Source organism: Topomyia yanbarensis, chromosome 2, assembly GCF_030247195.1.
Source record: "Topomyia yanbarensis strain Yona2022 chromosome 2, ASM3024719v1, whole genome shotgun sequence".
In the NCBI taxonomy this organism is placed as follows: Eukaryota; Metazoa; Arthropoda; class Insecta; order Diptera; family Culicidae; genus Topomyia; species Topomyia yanbarensis.
In genome coordinates, this window is record NC_080671.1 from 174,242,631 (window position 1) to 174,263,325 (window position 20,695).

Below are 20,695 nucleotides of genomic sequence, written 5' to 3' on the forward strand. Positions count from 1 at the left end.
GGTTTCTCATGGAATCCCTCAAACAAATAACCTTTACAGCACTAGGTTAAAAAATTTATAAAAATGTTGTTTTAATTTCGCTCTCATTTCGTCAATTTAAGACCGATTTGAATGGAACCGACTTCAAAGGGTTTGGAATTTAGTCCAGTTTCTGTATACCTATTAGCGTTCGAATCTGTTTACCGGTTCAGGAATTATTCGGAATCCTCGTGGGGTATATCCGACATCCAAGTGGGGTGACGAACGAGATTTGAAGAAATATATTATAAATGCATGTGGATTTTTTTAAATTGATCTGAATATGACTATTTTCCATTGATCTTTCACTATGGACATGTATTGGACTAATGTTGGCCACGGAAAAACTATTCCGGAAGAACAATCGAAATGTATTTACTTTTCTTCATTCCTACTTTTTGGACTCATAGATTAATACGAAATGCGAAGCTCTTCAAATCATACACTCCCAAAGCTCTCTCAACCTCCCTTCCGGATAGACATTTGATGCCATTTTGTAAACCAAGATGGCGGTTTCCGGCTACCACAAACCACTGTAGATTTATTATTTAAGACGAAATCGTTATTCTTTGGCAGTTGAATTTCAAAATTTGTATTTTTCTTAACTTTTTCATGTTGTAACCGTAATTGATCAAATCAATATGTTCTACATGCTTGTTGGTGCGTGTAAAATATAACATTTTGTTAATAGCTAATAATGCATATAAACTAAAAACAATATAAACACATTTTATGATATAAACCATCGTAAATGAATGGTCACCCAAACCATGCGTCCCACTATATCCTGTTTCTATGTAATATTAAATTTATTCTAGAAATAATAGAGTATCGGTATAGCCAAAGCCTGGCTGCCCAAAAGTGCACAAAAAAGAGAAATCTTTGATAAAAATAGTGCAAATCTATATGAAAAATAGTTTTGGAAGCCAAAATATCGATTTTACGTTGTTAGTTCCTTCAACAAAAAGTTGTATTTTAGAGATACCTGCAAGTTTGTAGAACAAATTAAATTAATCAATTAAAATTTTTATCATGGAAAAGTCGAAAAACGGATTTTTAGGTCATATTTACAAAAAAACAACAATTTCGCTTTAAAATGTGGTCCGATGTCTGTTGTATTTTAGACGAAGTTACTCAAAATATAATATTCTACAACTTTGCCGAAGACATCGACTCTCTAAATTTTTTTTTTAATTTTTTTTTTTTTGCTCTGGTACTTTGATCCAACCAAAAATATTCCATTTACAAAGTTGCAGAATAATATTGTGAACATATCCTACGAAGAAATGCTGGCTCTAAAATGATATCTAACGCCTCAAATAGGTTTTGTCACACCTTTTTTGGATTGGTCCCACTATGCGACATCATCCAAGTCGTCTAGTTGAGAAGCTTTTCTACTAATACTACTTGAGGACCATTCATAAATTACGTAACGGTTTTAGGGGGTGGGGGGTACGACAAGTTGTTACATGTTGTGACATAGGGGGGGGGAGTAAGCTATATCGTTCCGTAACATGTTTTCATCGAAGAAAAAAAAATTCAAGGAACTTGTTACGTTATAGAGGATGCGGGGATGGAGAAATTTGTGACACTTTATTACATGGGGGATGGGGGAGTCAATTTTAGGCAATTTTGCGTTACGTAATTTATGAATGGTCGCTTGCTGAAGCGACATCAAGCTGGATACGGTGGAAGGTCTAGAGAATTCCGCCATGGAAGATCTCGTAGTGCATGTCGGACAAATCTCTTCAGCACCCGTTCAATCAGTAAGTTCCATGTAAGCTGATGAGGACTCCAAATCAAAGAAGTATTTTCAAGTACTGGGTGAACCAGCGAACAATATAACGTCTTCATAAAATGCGGTTTCTATAAATCCCGGCCGAATTTAGAAATGAAGCCGATTTGTCGGGATGCTTTAGAGATTAAAGCTGAGCGATGCTGATTGAATGTTAGCTTAGTATCCAACAAAATGCCGAGGTCACTGAAACAATCAACTCAAGTGGCATACCCCATCGATTTGCTAATCGTAACGTATCGGACTGAACATGCGGTGAAAAGTTATAACTTGGAATTTTTCAATGCTTATAATTAGCCAGTTTCTACGACACCAGCTAACGAATGTATCCAGAAGCTCTTGAAGACGGATGTAGTCGTCGATAGATCGGACTACGAGGTACAATTTCAAATCATCGGCGTAAACTGGTTTGCACCCCAAACCAAGCAGCAAAGCAGCATCGTTGAAAATAATACAAACAGTAGGGGCCCCATGTTGCTGCCTTGAGGGACTTCAGATTTGTTCGTAAATTGAGAGGAAATATAAGAGTCAAGCTGCACACGTAGAACTCTGTCACTCAAGTAAGAATTCATCCATTTAATGAAATTCCGTGATTCGCCCAGCCGTGATATTTTTGTAAATAATATTCGGTGGTCAATTCGGTCGAATGCAGCTTTTAAGTTCGTGTACACTGCATCAATTTGTGACTTTTCGTCCATCTGCGTGATGCAAGTTGATGTGAAATCTTGAAAATTTGTGCTTACCAGGCATTGTCATTCTCTCTCACTCACGCGAGACGAAGCTTATCCGATGACCAACTTTTCCGAGATAAGATGAGTCGCAAAATTCTCCGTCTCTACAAATAGCGTGAGAATAATTTTCCGGATAAAATTCACTTGTTTTTTTCGTTCTAACCGGAGAAGGTGACAATATTTTAATTTCGAGGAAATCAATAAAAGCGTCAAAATATACACTTAATTTCAAGGAAAAGCGGCAAAGAAGTACGCTAGACTTGTTTTTCGTGTTTTGAAATAGCAACAGCAAGGCAGCGAGCGCAAAAAGGATACCGTGATAAACTCATTCGCTCATTCTCCAGCGGTTTTATTTATCCGGAGAAATACCACGTTGTATTTATCCAGAGAAGTTGTGTGAGTGCCAATAACTTTTCGTGTGAAAATGTGAGTTTTTATTGTCGCAGTAGTAAATTATCCGGTCGCATTAACTCATATGAGCGATAAATGCAATGCCTGGTGCTTACGGATCGTCCGGGCATAAACCCATGTTGACCAGTTGAAATGTAACTTTTCGACCGCGACCACAATTTCAAAATATCTTGGATGCTGCAGACAGGCTAGTTATGCCCCGGTAGTTTCTAACATTCCGACGATCACAGCGCTTATAAACAGGGAACATTAACGACTGATTCCAAATCACCGGAAATTCACTGTTTGCAAAACAGCGACTGTAAACAACAGCTGGAATGCCGTCCGGTCCGGCTGAGTACGATTTTTCAGCCTATTCACAGCGGTAACAACCATATCGGGAGTGATTAAAAATGAACTCAAGTTCACAGAGTTTTATGAACATCAATCGAAGCAGCTTCAACTTCAATGGCAGAGGCAGTTTTCTCAGTAAAACTGAAGCGAAAATCTCAACAAACAGCCCATACGAATCCAAGGCAGACGTTGATTGAATATCGTTGAGACACACGTTCGGAGGAATTGAGGAACATTTTCGCTCCGAGTTGACAAAATTCCAGAAGTTTTTAGGATTCCGGTGAAGATCCGTCTGACCCCGAATGACGAATGTTTTGTATAACCCGGTATTCAATCCACGATTCTCATCACTAGAGTTTTTAAATTGCGCTCCTGTTCCAAACTACGCCAACGATGGTGTTTACGCTGCCAAACGTTGCGCTCTCGCTTTAACTCGCGCAGACGTGGTGTTGTCCATGGAGGAGAAATGGGTCCTTTTACGAATGGTAAATTTGAACTAAGTCATTGAAACAAAATATCACAAAACAACGCAGCCATATCATCAACGTGATCCAGTGCGAGGAGAGATGCTCACTTGATATGCTGTAAATACTGAGTGAGAGCAGCGAAATCGATTCTACGATAATCCAATGTCCTTCTTTGATTCGAATCAACTAAACGGTTTGTAGATTTAGGATGACATCAAGATGATCGAAAAATATATAATTATGAACGGATACCAACGGTTCAGTTCCATTTGGAACCTGCCAATTTCCCAGCTCATACGATTTCAGAGCAAAGTGTTATGTCTAACACCTCCCAGACCTCGAAAATGTGATCAATTTTCCACATTCGAAATATGTAGATTTGTGCAACTTATGCTCCATGAGTTCAGAGCATCTCAGATTAATATTTGACCTGCCCGAAATGAAATGATGAACATTTGCATCACTGCCTATAATAAGTGGAAACCCATTTCTGGTACAATATGATACAACGCTTTTGAAATCATCAGAAGGTGATTTCTCGTTATACGGCAGATATGCTGAGCAACATATCTACGTTATCGACAGTCAGAGTAACTGTGACAGCACACATACTGCGCGTTATGAGTTCCGATATGAAACACGCATTAACAGTCTTATTTGCAAGAATGCATGCCCGGGGCATTCACGAGGTTTAGTCATGTCTGTCTTGTAAGCAATGAAGGCAGTGTTGAATAATTTTCCAATTCAGAAGTTTGCTTTACGGAAATACGGTTCTTGAACCAATGCTATGGAAGCTTTACCTTCCTGCAATAGTCGAGATAGATTCATAGTTGAAACTATTGTTCATGAGAACAGGAAAATTATATTGAGATATTGAATTGGAAATAAGAAAATAAATTGCACTATTTTGGCTACATTTCATTCTCACATGGAAGCAACCAAAAGCATGCCCCTAATTGCTGATTCGCATTTTGTCAATGGTCTTTCTTACATATATGCTACCAACTTGTTCTGAAAAATAGCGTTGCTTTACATACAGAGCTTTTCAACATAGTCCGTACTATCCTTTCGGCGCCACAAACGTTATAAACGCATGTGCTGCATGCCACAGCACCAACTTCCACAATTAAAGCGATTCCTCTCTGAAACCTCGATGCGATTCTCATCTGTCCACCACATTCCACAACTCTCACGCTTGCCGGTACATTTCATGAGGCTGGAAGGTGTAATCATTGCAGCACAATTTTCATGCTAATGACCACGGTACGGACGCAAGATATTTAGCATAGCCACTCGGTCGCATTCCGTTCACAAAAGCCAATTCTGTGAACTTGCTAAACATCTGTCACCGGTTTCACCACTTTATCAGCGTTCGCAGGAAGGGAGTACAGACGAGCGAGCATCGTCGAATGGAATGGAACTATGCTCTGCGGGTAAAGAGTGCACTCAACTGTTGCGTATATGTACTTGTGATCATTTATAGTTAGTATAGGCGACATCGAATCAGAAAATTCATGAGAAATTAATTAACACTTAGCAGTGTGCTTTGCCAACCCCGCTGAAGTCAGAATAGATGGTACGCACACTGAGCTTGCTGAAAGGCGGCTGGCAGTGTTCTTGGAGCTGCTTCAAAATTGCAATTTCATATTTACTAGGAGTGAGGAATGTAGCTAAAATTGTGTTGCACGTCTTCTAAAACCAGTTCTGGAGGTTTATTGCACTGTCCCTTGGATGTATGTACATGGAGTGAGTGGTGCTTGTTGAACGACTTTGAACAAAGTATAAAACGTGATTTATTTGTTGTTCTTAGGAACGAACTGAGAAAGAAGCAACCAGTTTGCGGCAATTCTCCTATCATTTTTGAAAACAACGCAACTACAAATGAGAACCTTACTTTGTTTACTTCTATTCGGTTACTAACTCAGTCTTGTCTATACATAACAAAACACTATTTTCGATATTATAACAGGAATTTCTATTATTTTTAAAAGGATGTTAATGTAAAGAGAAAACGAACAAATCCTCTCATTTGCAGTTACAATGTTATCAAAAAATATGGCACATCACAGAACGGATACGAAGCACTCAATAAGAGCTGAAGAATCAAGCTCAACGTTGCAAAACAATGTATTGAAATATCTTTTGACGTAGGACTACGTCTTTGTTTTCGATATGGGGGTGCACTCTGCAAATTCTACAAAAATGGTATGTAACGAAAAGTGGTCCAATTTTAAACGCATATAATTCAGCCATCTCACGATAAATTTTCAAATTTTTTGCGCAAATCGCCCCGAAATACTTCTAAGAATAGATTCCAATAGATAAACCCAAAGATTTTTGATATCATAGCATTAAAAAATTAAATAATATACAACCTTGTCAAAATATCGCGCATTAACACACAGAAGATAGCGCTTCCCACGCCCTGTACGACGGATTGGTGTACCTAGCGTGCAACGCTTCTATGAATGACGTCATCATCGACTATTTAAAGAACGGACTTGGCCAGACACGCTCAATTCCCTGTTGAACGGCTGGCGAAGCAGATCACTGCGCTGTGTTTTTTACAGCCAGTGTAGCTGAGCTAGAAGTCCGTTACACTGGCTGTGGAGGGACGCTACCCTGTGTCGTCCAACAGGCGACCGCTCCAACTGCTTCCTAAATGCCGCTGTAATGTTGCCAGTAAATTTTTGGTTTAACTAGCACATGTATTTGCTATTTGCGCTTGAAATTAAGTAATGTAGTGGTAGTAATAAGCTTCCCATTTTGGTTTAAACGCAAGGACAGTTTTTAAAACAGGATTTGATTAATTAGTTTAGCTCATCTAAGCAATTTTATCAATTCTGTAATTAAAAAGGAATTTTACGGAACTTGGTGAATTTGGCCCCACTTGCAACTGGTATAATCAACCTGCACAAAGTGTTGCATAACGCAGGGCTGTTCTTTGGAACAAAATCATTCAGCCTTTCGCTATGCAAAATCACGATATTATGACAGATGGGCTATGCGCGGCCGTTCCTTTCAATCGGGAAAGGCCGCGTGGAATTTTGGTGAAACGCGCTAATAGTGTCGTGGTGGTACTAGTTGTCTCTTTCGCTCTACCCATCATCATCAGCGTTGACTCATTTTGCATTATACGCTTGGGTTCAATGTTTGGGGCGAATGTGTTGGTAGGTAGGGGAACTGGCGGTAAAATGAACACGTTAAGCAAAGTCATTATTTTCTAACTAATAAGTGAATGAGATATTACAATCACCTTATGTTTCTTGTTAGACATGTTTTGTACATATCTGGTAAAAATACTTCGTCATAAACACATTTTTTCAAACATGATTCTTGATTTCTAAACATGTCCGAAAATGAGACATGTTTATAGCGAGTGGGTAAAATGAACATGTGGCGGTGGTAAAATGAACAGCTTCTGGTGACCTGCAAAATGTCCTGTATGTATGCGCAGCGTTGGAAAGCATTTTCCGATCAATACTAATATCCCAACAATTCATGAGCTTTGCATACACACAGGGTATTTTACAGGCAAAAAAATTGTCACGGAAGAATTGAATTTTCATGACGTAATATTAACCATTTTACAATCCTGTGGCATCGAAACACATCTCAAACTTGGGGTTATCCATGGGTGTTTGAACTTTTAGGATCTGTTTGAGAGCAACTAGAAAGCTTGTTCTATACATGAGATGTGATTATATTGTCTAAAATTTGATTTTTCTTCACCGGTCCGGGTGTTTTTTCCCACACACTAAGTACTAAGAAAATAAATATTTTACATTAAGTAGTATAGTCCTACGTCTACAGTTCATGCAACCCCATAGGGCTGCCCCTTCTAGTTTTTTTAGTATGAGAGAGTATAAAGTGTAAATCTGATGAAAGTTGTCAGAAAAAGTAAACAATCAATATTATTTAACCGAGCACCATCCATTTTGCCCTGTTGTGATTTGTTGGTATGTTGGCTATCACTAATGGCACACTTTTCAAGCTCACTTCCATCCTGATTTATACAACACAAATAAACGCAGATAGTTTGTCGACTAAAGCAAACATTAAAGTTGTTTATCATCGTCTGCTTTGCGGAATTTTCGCGACAACAACCTGTGTCAATCTGTTGCTTAAGTAGCCGCATGTTTTCAGCAACTATTCAAACTTTGATAAGCTTTCGATCAACGAAGATTATGATGACATCACCTCAATATCGTGTGTGGCGTTGGCAAGCATAGATGTGGTGAAGGACCAGGAAACCTGTTTGCAGTCTTGGCAGAGGCTTACTATTTCCGAGCAACGCGGAACAAGCAATTTCTCGACAAACATATGATTATGGTGTAAGAGTCAACTGTCAAAATTCTCTTTAGAGGGAAATTTCATGTTGTACTAGGAATTATGTGTGTACACTGCAAACCAGTCGATGAAAAAATAAAACCTATTCTTGTTTTGACAATTCGTTTAGGAAAAATCAATAAAATAATTAAATTTAATCTTTTTTTTCGAATTTGCGATCATTTAAATCAACTATGGTAACAGTTCCCTAAATTATCTTAACACCATCCCTGTTCAACGCGTAAGATCAAATGATAGGATGCATATGGGTGCGTTATATTCGACTTTTCACTTTGCTCAAACGCGAGTATTTTACACTTTCCAAACCTGATTTTTCATTGTATTGCTTCTTAGAAACGAAGCAAAGATGTTGAAATCTATTTAAGTGCAATCCAGTGACAGTTAGCCGAGTTACCAACTGAATAATGTGACATCCTGACTAATGCGATAAATAAGGGCTCGTCTACTCTAATTTAAGATAATTTTTGTCTTTGATTCTAGATGCATAATTGTATGTCACACATTAATTTTTAATTCGAACTCCCAATGGTGAAATTCATGCACTGGGGATCAATCAATTTGCCGTCTCCCATGCAGTTCACATCCATTTGGTCATCATGCTTTCTTGCTATTGACGGTCGAATGTTCTTGTTTGTTTCTTGTCGATATTGTGTGTCCGTCCACTTCTTTCTTGTTATGGAGACATTAGGTGCGATCTGGGTTGAGAGAATATTTGTTTCTGTCAGTTTCGGTGATTATTGTGCTGTTTTTGGTTGTAGTAAGCGAGCTTTCCTCGGCAACTTCTACGCAAGGTTTTCCGTGGTGTTAATATTCAATTGCCCATTGGCTCGTAAGTAGGATTCGTCGTGGTTGCGGTAATTACCGCAACCGCGCGGTATTTACCGCACCCGCACCGCAAAATCTACGGTGCGGTGAGACACTTTTTCCCGCAGATGCGGTGCGGGAAAGAGCCTTTACCGCGCGGTTTTACCGCAACCACGCCGCAAAAAAATAATTGATTAAGTGATAATTTTGATTATTCTAAATTGATAAACAGACTGCTATTACGAAAGAAAATCTAGCTGTGCCTGAAATATTTTGACGCTATTATTTTTACGACATATTTTGGACTAGTTATTTGATACTTCTAAGTAAAAATTCACAAACTAACCATTTCAAATACATGAAATGCAAGATCCAAATAGAGACAAAATTATTAGATCATTTAAAAACAAAAAAATTGTACTCTTAAATCCAATTTAAAAGTGCATCATTTCTCCCGATTTCTGTAGGTAATCGTGGAATTATGAATCGTTTTCGATATCAATTTTTCAATTGCGAATTTTGACTAATTTAAAGGAATTAGAGATGAACTAATTATGCTGGGACTTAAACACAACCCAAAGAATATAATTATCTTCATCAAACCAAACGAATTCGGAGTAATTGGCAGTAAAGGATACAAATGTATGAAAGCGTCCAAAATAAGGAGGGGTCCAAATTAGGATGATTATTCTATCATTCGTTCATCAACATCGTATTTCTATCTTCTTTGATTGCTGTGTAAATTCAATGTGAATTTTTCTACAGTCAATTTTAATGAACTCTTTCTCAAAAAGTATGCTACATAACTTTTTTTTTCGCGTACTTCCATTCAAATTTACTATAATTTTCTACCAAATTAAGTCCTAATATTATTCAGTTAAGACTATTTTGTAGCTTTTATGAAGCTTTTTTTGCCAAATACCACATAGTTTGACGCCCGTTCACTGCAATTGAAGTTTTTGCCTTTGGTTTATTGGCAAAATATTAGAGGAAAATACATTAAATACCAGAACTTTCGAACTAGCCTTAGGAAAATTACACTTCATACATTTTTAAAGGGAGCAACCTTAGTTTTTGAATGAGAATACATCTGTTTCTTGAAAAATGCGCAAGCTAGAGTTTTGAGATATATTGTCCGTAAAACCCTCTATTTTTAAAAATCATTTCTGCTGTATGCTACAAATCATACATTTTTTGCAGTTTTTCTAATGTTCAATAATTCTGTACCGATTGAGACCGGACACCTGATTAGATGTAATGTATAGAGCAATTTTTTCGTCAAATATGGCGTCATTCTTATTGATGAAATACAATATGTTTTTATTTCACTGTATTGGAATATATGCGCTATTATATAGAAGTACTGGTATTTCGACTTTAAATTTTTGTTGGTGAAATTCCTTTAAGAATGAAAGGTGGATTTACTACGTAAATGCGAAAATCATACATTTTATTTTCATATGTCAAAAGCATTAAAAATATGAAAATTTAAAGTAAAAAATATGCAACTTCATTTCTTATTACATTTTTATTCCACTTTTTTCAATTAACTGAAGGGTTGCTAAAATAAAAGTTTTCCTATTACTGCAAAAGAACGTTTTTGAATGTATAATGTTTGCCTTAAAATGTACGGAATATTATTAATAGAAAATGCAAAAGTTGATTTTTTCATAAACATTACATTTTGAGGAGTCTATTAAATTTAAATTTCGTGTGAATAAGAATAACATTTTATTATATATGATTACACAAATCTACAATTTTTCAACACTATTTTTAAAAACATATTGGTACCTATAGCGGAACGGTTTTTTGCTTCTACCTTTGGCGAGATGAGAAGTAACAAGTTAGCACTTTATTTTGTTACTTCTTAAATTTGACTGAAACCATGAAATAGATTTCCATTTCCATGGTCTTATACTATGAAATTTTGCGTTTTAATATTTTCAAGTGAACCATTTAACAAAACTTATTCATGGGTCCAGTCATGCTTCGTGAATCACTCCGGATAAACGAATCAAATTTTTTTGTGTTATTTTATGAATTTAAGCTTCATTCGCGAAGAAATTAAAAATGAAATGGTCTGGGTAAATTTCGCTATTATGGTAAGTGTAAATGTACCTATTTTGGCCCTAGTCGATTTTTAAGAGTTTCAAGGTGTGATTTGTATTTTCAGTTGGTTTTCATTTATTATTTATATTGCTAACGAGTTAACAGCATGTATCAGTTGTTAATAGCTATTTGTGCACGAGCTCGAAGACAAACTTTTTAAAAAGGTGTGTCTTTTGCAATACAGGTCAAACTCGATTACCCGTAAATGATTCGTATACTGAAAAAATAAAGTAAGTAAGCTCGTGGTCGTCTGTTTCTTGGATCCAGTTTAATTTACGTGGTTGTGTCACATATCACAGCTAACGTTTCTTTTAACCCTCATTCTAGTTAGATGAAGGCGCTTTGTGCCTCCACAAAGAGATCTTTGACCTTGACCTTGTAGCATCATTTAGTTGATCAATGTCGTACCGGATTGTCTTCCTTGACCTGATTCAAAGTCTGTATTAACAGGTTATCGTGCTGAATACAATTACAAATTATAAATTTTCAGTTGATCACTACGCATGTAGTCTTCGCAAATTCTCCCACATTTCTTCAGAATCTTGATAATTATTTCTTGACCAACTTTTTTCTACCGCATATTGGTTTCCAAAACTCTTTTTCCTTAGAACTTTTGGCGCCATGAAACAAGAAAAATCTGGATTAACGGGTGTTCTATAAAAATATAAAATTTTGCAGTCATGTAGTTAAAAAACAAAAATAAATTCAACGAATTCAGTATTTTTTATTAAAAATATAATGTTTATTCTTCAAAAAAACATCAAGGAATATTGGAGAAGGGGCCCTGGTCACCCGTACGACGCAACTTAGTCGCGATGCTCTCACAAGAGCGATGAACGGCACTGACGTCCATCTTCCGGATACAATTCCGGATCCTGGTGGTCAACTGCTTTGTACCATTGGCGCGCCAATTTTTTTTTGTATCCTAGGGCACTGAAGCCGAAAAAAAATCCTCAATGGGACGGCACTGGGGCAAGTTGTTCGGGTTCCTTTTTTTCTGCTCAAGATACTCCAGCGTCTTCTTGGCATAATGGGAAGATGCATTGTCCGGCCAAAAGACGTACTTCCCATACACATGATGCTCCTTTACGAACGGCAGAAGAATTTTCTCAAGACACTTCTCCTGGTACACTTGTTGATCGATGGCCAGACCGCTTGGTGGTTCAACCACGGCTTTGAAATCCCTCTGCCCAGTATGGCGATGTACAGCATAACTTTTTATTCAAATTTATGCTTAAACTTATATTTTACTTCGGGGGGTGTGGCAGACTTGTTGCTGGAATAGTAACTTTCGTCGTCCAGCACGAACGACGTCCCGCGGTAGTTCTTCGTCATGTACCGGCACTGAGATTTCACGATCGCTATCTGCTCGTCTGTGTACTCGGAGGACCGAGTCTTCTCCCGACAGATGATTTTCTCCATATTAAGGGTTCGATGAATCAAGGTATGGGAGCAGTAATATTTTCAGCCGGCGTCACGCAAACTCATTCCGTCCTTGTTGTCAAACAGCTTTTTCAACGCTTCATTCTTCTTCTTCATCGTTATCTTCGCCGGACGGCCGTTTCGACGACATCTTCGATTAAACTGACAGCACCCGAGCGAAAAGAAACATGCCACCCATTTCTAAGGAGTCCAGGGAGCAATTCTCTTGGAGAGAAAACAATTTACGCTTTTTACTTTAATTACAGAAAGATATTAAAATCATTTTCATATTTTATTGAACACCCGGTTATAAATAGGTGCTTCTTTCGTAGTGATAGAATATTTACTTTCCGATCTAGTCCAATTGCATGAACAAGGTAGTTGAAGGTAGTCTAAATTAGAAAATCTATCAGTTTTTAATAATATTGCCAGGCTTCGAAAATATTCCAAAATTCCATTTTCACCAATAACAGAAACTATCCCTGACAGCACTTCTGGGGAACCCCATCAAATGAATTGTATTAACATCTGTTCTACTGATAATATTTATATATGTTAGTGCTCAAATGAAAAGTATAACTCCCAGTTACTAGCCTTAGTTTTCATTGTAAACATCCGTTGTGTAAACCAAAAGTTATAGTCGTTTAGAAACGTGGTTGTTTATCAACAATATAGGCATGAAGGGGTTAAAAATGCCATTGGAGTTCTAAGCAGGAATCAATTCAATTCAGAAATAAAACCGTAGAAATACGGGTAAGGATTCAATCGAAATTCTGAAATAGATTCCATTGGAATGCTAAGAAAACATCGATCAGAATCAGAAAGTATCAGAAAGTATCCAAGCAGAATCCTGAGAAGCATGTCATCATTATCCCATGAGAATGCCAGAAACCGACCGAGCAAAGTAGGTGACATTTTATGTGTCAAAAAGGCCTACAGTAATCGATGTGCGTATTACGAGAAACATTTACTTTTGGTTAAAGCTGAAAACTTGCATATTTGGTAACAGTGCCGTTTATAACTTTTACCTTTTCTGGATTCATTGAACAAATCCTTCAAAAATCATCTCGCTGATTGATTCTAAAGCAAACAATACCAGGGATACAATCCGAAGAAAAACTATTTTCTTGCACAATTTGTTAAAATTATAAGTGTACCCATGGACCGAGGGTAGTTGATAAAAACGAATCACCCCTGATTTATATGAGTGCATATTTCGACACAAATATTAATCAAAAGCGGAATTAACCCTTTCATGCCCAACTTTTTTCTAGTGCATGTAGAGCTTCAAAGCTATTTTTCCTTGAAAACGGTGGAATCAAGAAACACGGAAAGCCTTTTTTCATAAAGATAGTGATTGTAGTGATAGAAGTTAAAAAAATTTTACCTTCCAATGCTCATTTCAATTCTTCTAGAATATTTACAATGACCCAATTGCGTAGAAAACATAGCCAAAGACAGTATAAATTGATAAGTTTGATCAGTTTTCAATAATATTGCACCATAACGAAGATATGAAAAGTTCGTTTTCCATCGTCAACGTACACTGTCCCTGGCAGCACTGCTTCATAGGAATCCATTCAGACTAATTACAAGAACTTCAGTTCTAGAGCTGACTCTGGTAACTGTTAATGCTCAAATGAAAGGCAATAGTCACCCTTATTGGCCTTACTTGTTTTTGTGAGCAAATCTAGCCTCGATCAAACGTTATAGCTGTTTAAAAACGTTGTTGTCCACAAACAACATGAGCATGAAGGGGTTAACATCACACAAAGTTACATACGGAAATGGAAAATTTATTGGTGATTTGTTTTAATAGTAATACAAAACTTTTGTTCCTTCCAAAATGTAATTAATGTGAAAACGTAGGGTGGTGTTTCCTCCTACATAACGCAATATGATTGTAAGCGCGCAAACCTTGAACGCGGTGTGAATATTCAACTGCAATACTACAGCACAATAGTACAACCCTCCATTACTAATTAACGTTGCAATACACTACCACATTGCTCTCCATAACTATACACTTATGGCTCTAGTAATCAACCACGGTCGGATAGAAATGAAAAGAATCAATTAATGCAAAAATAACAATACTCACGTTCACATCAGCCAAGTTCCTCTCGGCGCAGAGTTTACAGCTAAACTCCGCCTGAGAAAAGCAAGTTGTTAATCAAAAACCGGTTTACAGGAAAGTTTACAGAGCTATTTTATGATCCGGTCTTTTTTCTCCAAACAGCCGTAAAACCATCATCGATGGCTATACCTAGCTATCTTGTGATGATGCATAGGAAGCTCGATATTCAAATCTCGAACAGAAATTCGATTTAGATTTGAATCATTCTGCTGAAGAAAGAAACTATACACATGAAAAACAGGTAAGGTTCACAGTAACAATTCAAACCCATAAGTAGAGGAAATTGCTAATGGACCGGAGGTAATTTACTTATTTTTTGACTGGAATTTAAATAAAAATGGTTCGAAAGTGAAATAAAATGAGATCCTCGATATAGGATAGAGTGAAAAAATAATCATAGAAAGTTAATATTAGCTTGGTTCTTGTTGGATCAGTGAAAAAATCCGGTTCTTTGAGTTCATTCTCAACCACCCTCGAGGTTGCCAATCAATACAGAGTTTATAAGTTTCTTTTCTTAAACCAAGCAGTTATTTGGCGTTTCAACGTTTACGGCGTACAATCATGGTACCTTCTCTTGGTGCTAGTTTCGGCAAGGAACTAATTTTTAACTATAAATAGCGCAGTTTTACTTCAAATTTATGAACCCTTGCATCGAATGATAGCAAACCTTTAATAAATTGCGGCTATGTATAGACCGCAGTCCTAACACAAACACGCTTCACTGCAATGTCTTGAATGGCATTGAACTGACATCAGAAATTCACGCAATTGAATCAATCGATATTAGCAATTATTTACCTGCTCTGTTCGGTTCGCATCGACCGGATGGTACAGTGGCGAATAATCGAAACTTTTCTTGCAATCCAACAGGTCAACTGATGTCAGTTACATACATCCACACAAACACATCCGGCCAGCGGAAGATAATCCATGAAAAGGAACAAATTTGCTATGCATTCGCCGCTCTACTGGCAAGTTTAATTCGCTATGTAAGCACAATCAATACCCGTGTTCGCCAGGAATATTTGCATTTGCTGATGTCGATTGACTGGTTGCTCTGAAACCCCAATTGAAGTGTTGCACAACGTCTCAGCTTTGTTCGGGCCGCCTCTATTAGACAAAGAAAATTCCAGCACTCACGGTAAAAACATCTTTTTAACAACTTTATTACAAATTTGAAATCTCACTGAGCAGAAACACAGCCCATCAAATTTGTTTGCCGATTCTATCCCCAAGTCCCCCAAAAAAGGGGAGTATGACAGAAAAACACTACTTGACGTCCCACACAACGCAAACGACTTGGTACCACACCACCGCACAGAGAATCTGAAATTCAGCAACGTGTGCAGGCCACTAGCGCAAAAAAAGAAAAACAACACAACCTCACTGACACATGCGATCGCGCGAGAACCTGAAACCCAGCGAACACTTCGAGACTACTGCTCCGATTCCGTGTGCTACGGAACGCCGCGCGTAACGGTCGAACTTCAAACTACTGACTGACGAGGGCCAACTCTTCCAGCACACCAACCGCTCACTATTTCGCTCGATGGCAGTAACCAACACCAACCAAAGCAAACAAACTACAACACGGCGTTGCCTGGAAACTGGTTTCTGCGGACGTACTTGGCAGAGGGAAAGAGATGGGAATAGCGACTTTACACCCAATCGATCCCGGATGGTTCATCTGATTTGGGTTAGAATTTGAACAGTCATACTATAATTGCTGTAATGAAATAACTCATTGTTACAACAAAACTTTCGAGAAGTATTGAACCTTTTCAACAATTGCTAGCGATTCGAATCTCGTATCACCAGTCTCGCAAGGGCCATGTGGAAACTACCACGCAGAAGGAAATGGCCAAGACGAATGCAACTTTTCCAAACAGTCGCAAATGGTAGAGTCTATTTTCTTCTGTGTGCAGCTCGATGATTATAAAATAAATAATGAACCTGATTCGAAAAAATTCATTTATTCTATACATGTTGGGTTGGGATTTTCCGTTTGCTCCTATCCTCATAGAAAACGAACCATTCATAGAAACAGACACACCGTCCGTGGTGCACCACATGCATTGCCTCGCTGCGGCGTGCATGCTAAGGTTTTCCCATTCAAAACAGCAACGCATGTTTTGTTGCTTATGGTTGCACCCGCCCGCCCTAGTGTTTTCTTTATGCTCTAGGCTCTCTTGTCGTGGACATGTCAACATGAAAGCAACAACGTTTTTGTAACGATAATTCCCACAGTCTGGGCTGGATCATTCAGTTGGTGTAAGCGTGCAAGCGGCAACGGTTGCCACCAACACCAGTTTGTACCAATGTAGTTACAGCGTGAATGTGTGATAAAATTGCGATCAGTGCGCGGTCGCGTGTGTTCGTTATATCGAATACAAATTAATCGTTGAATTCATAGTTGTATCGTGATGCCGCAACAGGGTGGGCGGCGCGAAATGGTTCCAATCAGAGATTGCGGCATAAATGTATAAGAATGAACTCTGTGCGAAGCAAAAAAGGATCTATTTTAAGATATATGCCTAAAACACTATCGCATCCAATGTAGCACTATAAACACCCACATCATTATATGTCAAATAGTAATTAAAAGCAAATATGTATCTTTGAACTTTCTATGTTAATGAACGGTTATCGAAAAATAGGTTTCAGCATGAAAAATGTGTGGTGTGGCCATGTGTACAAGCTCTATCCATCCAACGATACATTCAGGATCCATCCAGTTAAAATTGAGCAGAAAAAGAGATTTTCTCAAATAAGTGAAATAGGATTCGATAGCCTGGCACAAATAAAATGACCTGATAAGCAAGAAGAGTTGGTCAATATGTACGAAAGAAATATATTTAATTTATTGAATATACTAAGAAAAAATATTTCACATCAAGTAGTGTAGTCCTACCTCTAAAATTCGTCCAATATGTTTTTAAGTAAAGAGGATCCGAAATATAAATTTGAATGAAATCATAGTTTCAAGATAAATTGAAATAATGATCATTTTTCGTGACGTGCCAAGCAAAACTCCAATCAGTTCAACGAACTTTTCTGAATATTTATCAATAATTTTTCAATAATTTTCATGAAATTTTCAATGATTTAAATACTACTGAATCGAGAAAAAATATGGTTACACCAAAATGAAACCCAATAAAAATGTTCTTCTGGTGTACAAGCTCACGGAATATGTTATCTGCATTCTCAACCATGAGATCAAGACTGTGAAATAAATTGTGTTTTCATCAACACTGTAGGACACTCAAGAACTTACACTACAGTGAAGCATGAATAAATTGAGATGCTGTAATAGATCTAATAATATGTCTAATAATAGATATGTCTTGCACAAATGTATATTGTTGAGCGTATTTTTTTAGAAAATTGCAGTGAAATGCTGATGTCTCAATAGTGAAAGTTGACCGAAAAATATGGATTCAAAAGAAAAATGGTACATTGTGGTAGGAAAATGAAAAAACTTGGTATCAATCATTATCTTTCGTTATAAAGTTAAGGTGTCTTCAGAAAAGTTGCTGCAAGGCACTCAGCGCTTTATTTGATTGCATCATACTAGTTCGAAATTCATTTGCTAGGGCGGCTCTGTTATCAACGTTTTTAATAAAGCTAAATAGAAATATGGTGTCATCGAGAAAGTAGTAGGTCCTATAATTTTAAATATATCTTCTGAAGATGGAAACTGACACCATAACTCTAACACAAAAGATAAGAAAAGAACGTGTGAGTTGTGGGTTATCCCCTTTTGGACGCCAGGCACCCCCGGAGTTCAACCCCCAACCACACCCGCATTACGAAAATGTTCGTGAATTGAAAAGTAATATATGTAATGATCTTATTATGAATCAATGAACTTCTAATAAAATAATGTATTTTTGCAATAAGAAAAAACCGATTTAATCCACCAAGCAGTGAGATGAGACATTTCTTACGCACTGTTAGATCATTCATTAGTTTGCAGACCACATGCGAAGTACACACCAAAAAATAATGAAATTTAAACGACATGTAAATCAATACGAATATAAACATACAAAGCTTGAATCAAAAAATTGATTGAAAATTAAGTTAAAATCAATGCATTCAATTGGGGCATCAAAAAGCATATGATTTTACACTTTCATTCGTGTGACATTACATGTCATTTATTTCACAGCAATATTGGATTAAAAATACATTAAAGTGCTTTAGTTTTCTGTTTAAAGAACCTATAATTTTCAATCAACGTGTAAAATTACAACAAAATTCATTGAAGAAAGCACGACGACAAGTCGTGTGTATTTGTGGTGGAGCTTAATTTCGGTGTAGGTACCCAACTACAGGTGGGATGAACACATTTTCGAGTCCTGCACCAATAAAACCTCAAACTGAATAAATTAGAAAAAAACAATAAACGAATTTGATTAAAAAAAAATAATAGGGCTAAAACATAAAAATTTATCAACTTCATAAAATGAATAGAATGATTAATATAACTGAACTGAACAGAATTAATGAAATAAACTGAAAAAATGCGTGAACTGGGCAAAAATCATAAAATCAATAAAATGAATAAACCAAATGAAGGAATTGTATAAAATGAATAAAATGAAAAAAATATACGGAACGCATAAAATGAAGAAAATAAAAAGCAAAATAAATAAACCAAAATAAATAAAATGAAACGAATGAAAATAAATATATGAATAAAATTAACAAAAACAATAAATTGAATAGAATGAATAAATTAAATAAAATGAATTTAATGAATAAAAAGAAAAAAATATGAACAGAGTTTAAAGAATTAAATAAAAACTTAACGATATTATAAAAATGTTTTAAAAAATATAAAATAAGCAAAATTGAGTCAAATTAATTACTTAGATGAAATGAATAAAATGGATGACTTAAAAAAATAGTCAGATTATTGAAATGAAAATTAATAAAACGTATGAACATGTAAAAATGAATAAAAATGAAAACAGTGCACAAAATAAGTTAAATGAATGATTGGAATAAAATGCATGAAATGAACGAACGGATCAGAAATCAGGTATAGATGAAATGAAATCAAAAGAACAAAATGAACAAAAAAAAGCGGAATGAAATAAATAATTAAAATGAAATGATCATATATTTACAATTAGTCAAATATTCAAAAAAAAGTAAACAAAGCAAATAAAATCCATGGAGTGTATAAACTGAAAAAATGAGTATATAGAATGAAATTAAAATAAATGATTTAAATGAATAAAACTAATTGCACAAATTCGAGAACCATACAGATAGTTCTGAAATAATTGTAAAAATCCTTTTATTTGCAAAAAATGGCGAATTAAATACAAATACAATTCCCTTTCTAGTGATTTTATTCTTTTTCTCTTTTTTTCTTGACGGCGTCGATTAACATTATCTAGTGCTTCTACGGTATTTATGCACTCAAAATAGTTAGGGTGATGAGCCTATTTTGGCACCAATAGGGAGAGGATCGCACTATTTTTTGAACAACTTTAAAAGAAGCCATATTATCTATAACCTTTCTCAGCATAAAGTATCAGTGTACTGTTTCTTAAACATCTATATAGTGCTTATTTAGCAGAATTGCCTCAATTTTCAGCATAAATGAAAATAAATGTTCCATTCTGTGCATCTATTCCCACCTCAACGATCCAATTATCGCCTCATGGGTGTGCCAATTTCATCATCGAAAAACAATCTAGTTGAAACGCAATGCCTCATATTCCATTTGCGTCGATTCTAACTAGTTATCCAGATCATGGACGCCAACGTGTGATTTGTAAAACGAATCATTCTGCTTTTTTCAGCCGATCAAAACAAACGTAAACATCACGCACATCAATGTAACTCATCAGCTGTTAGTAGAAGAGCGCCCAGAATTGCGCACGCAGAAAAAAACCATTCGAATGTTAGCAACTGGAGTGACAAGTTTCACATCACACATTGCTTTCTCCCGATCCGAATTGTATGTGCAGATGAAAATAAAATATCTGCAATCAACAATTAGTTGAATAACTTGAAGTAATTGATTACTTATACCTGAAATTGCATTACATTATATTTACAAGTTCATGTTTTGGTTTGGCCGCACTGGTGATTC

General features: G+C 36.5%; 1 protein-coding gene across 4 annotated transcripts in view; it reads right to left on the bottom strand.

Annotated features, from left to right (window-relative positions):
- The window catches only part of LOC131682164 (protein numb), a 122,410-nt gene that overhangs the window by 62,618 nt on the left and 39,097 nt on the right, over nt 1-20,695 (bottom strand). For 2 of the 4 annotated variants that reach the window (XM_058963423.1, XM_058963424.1), the window contains exon 1: nt 15,379-16,303. The exons of 1 other annotated variant lie outside the window; for it this stretch is intronic. The gene's annotated coding sequence lies outside the window, so the exon portion shown is untranslated. Of the gene's footprint in view, nt 1-15,378; nt 16,304-20,695 lie in introns of those variants that run through there. One more of the 4 variants, XM_058963425.1, reaches the window with a different exon arrangement.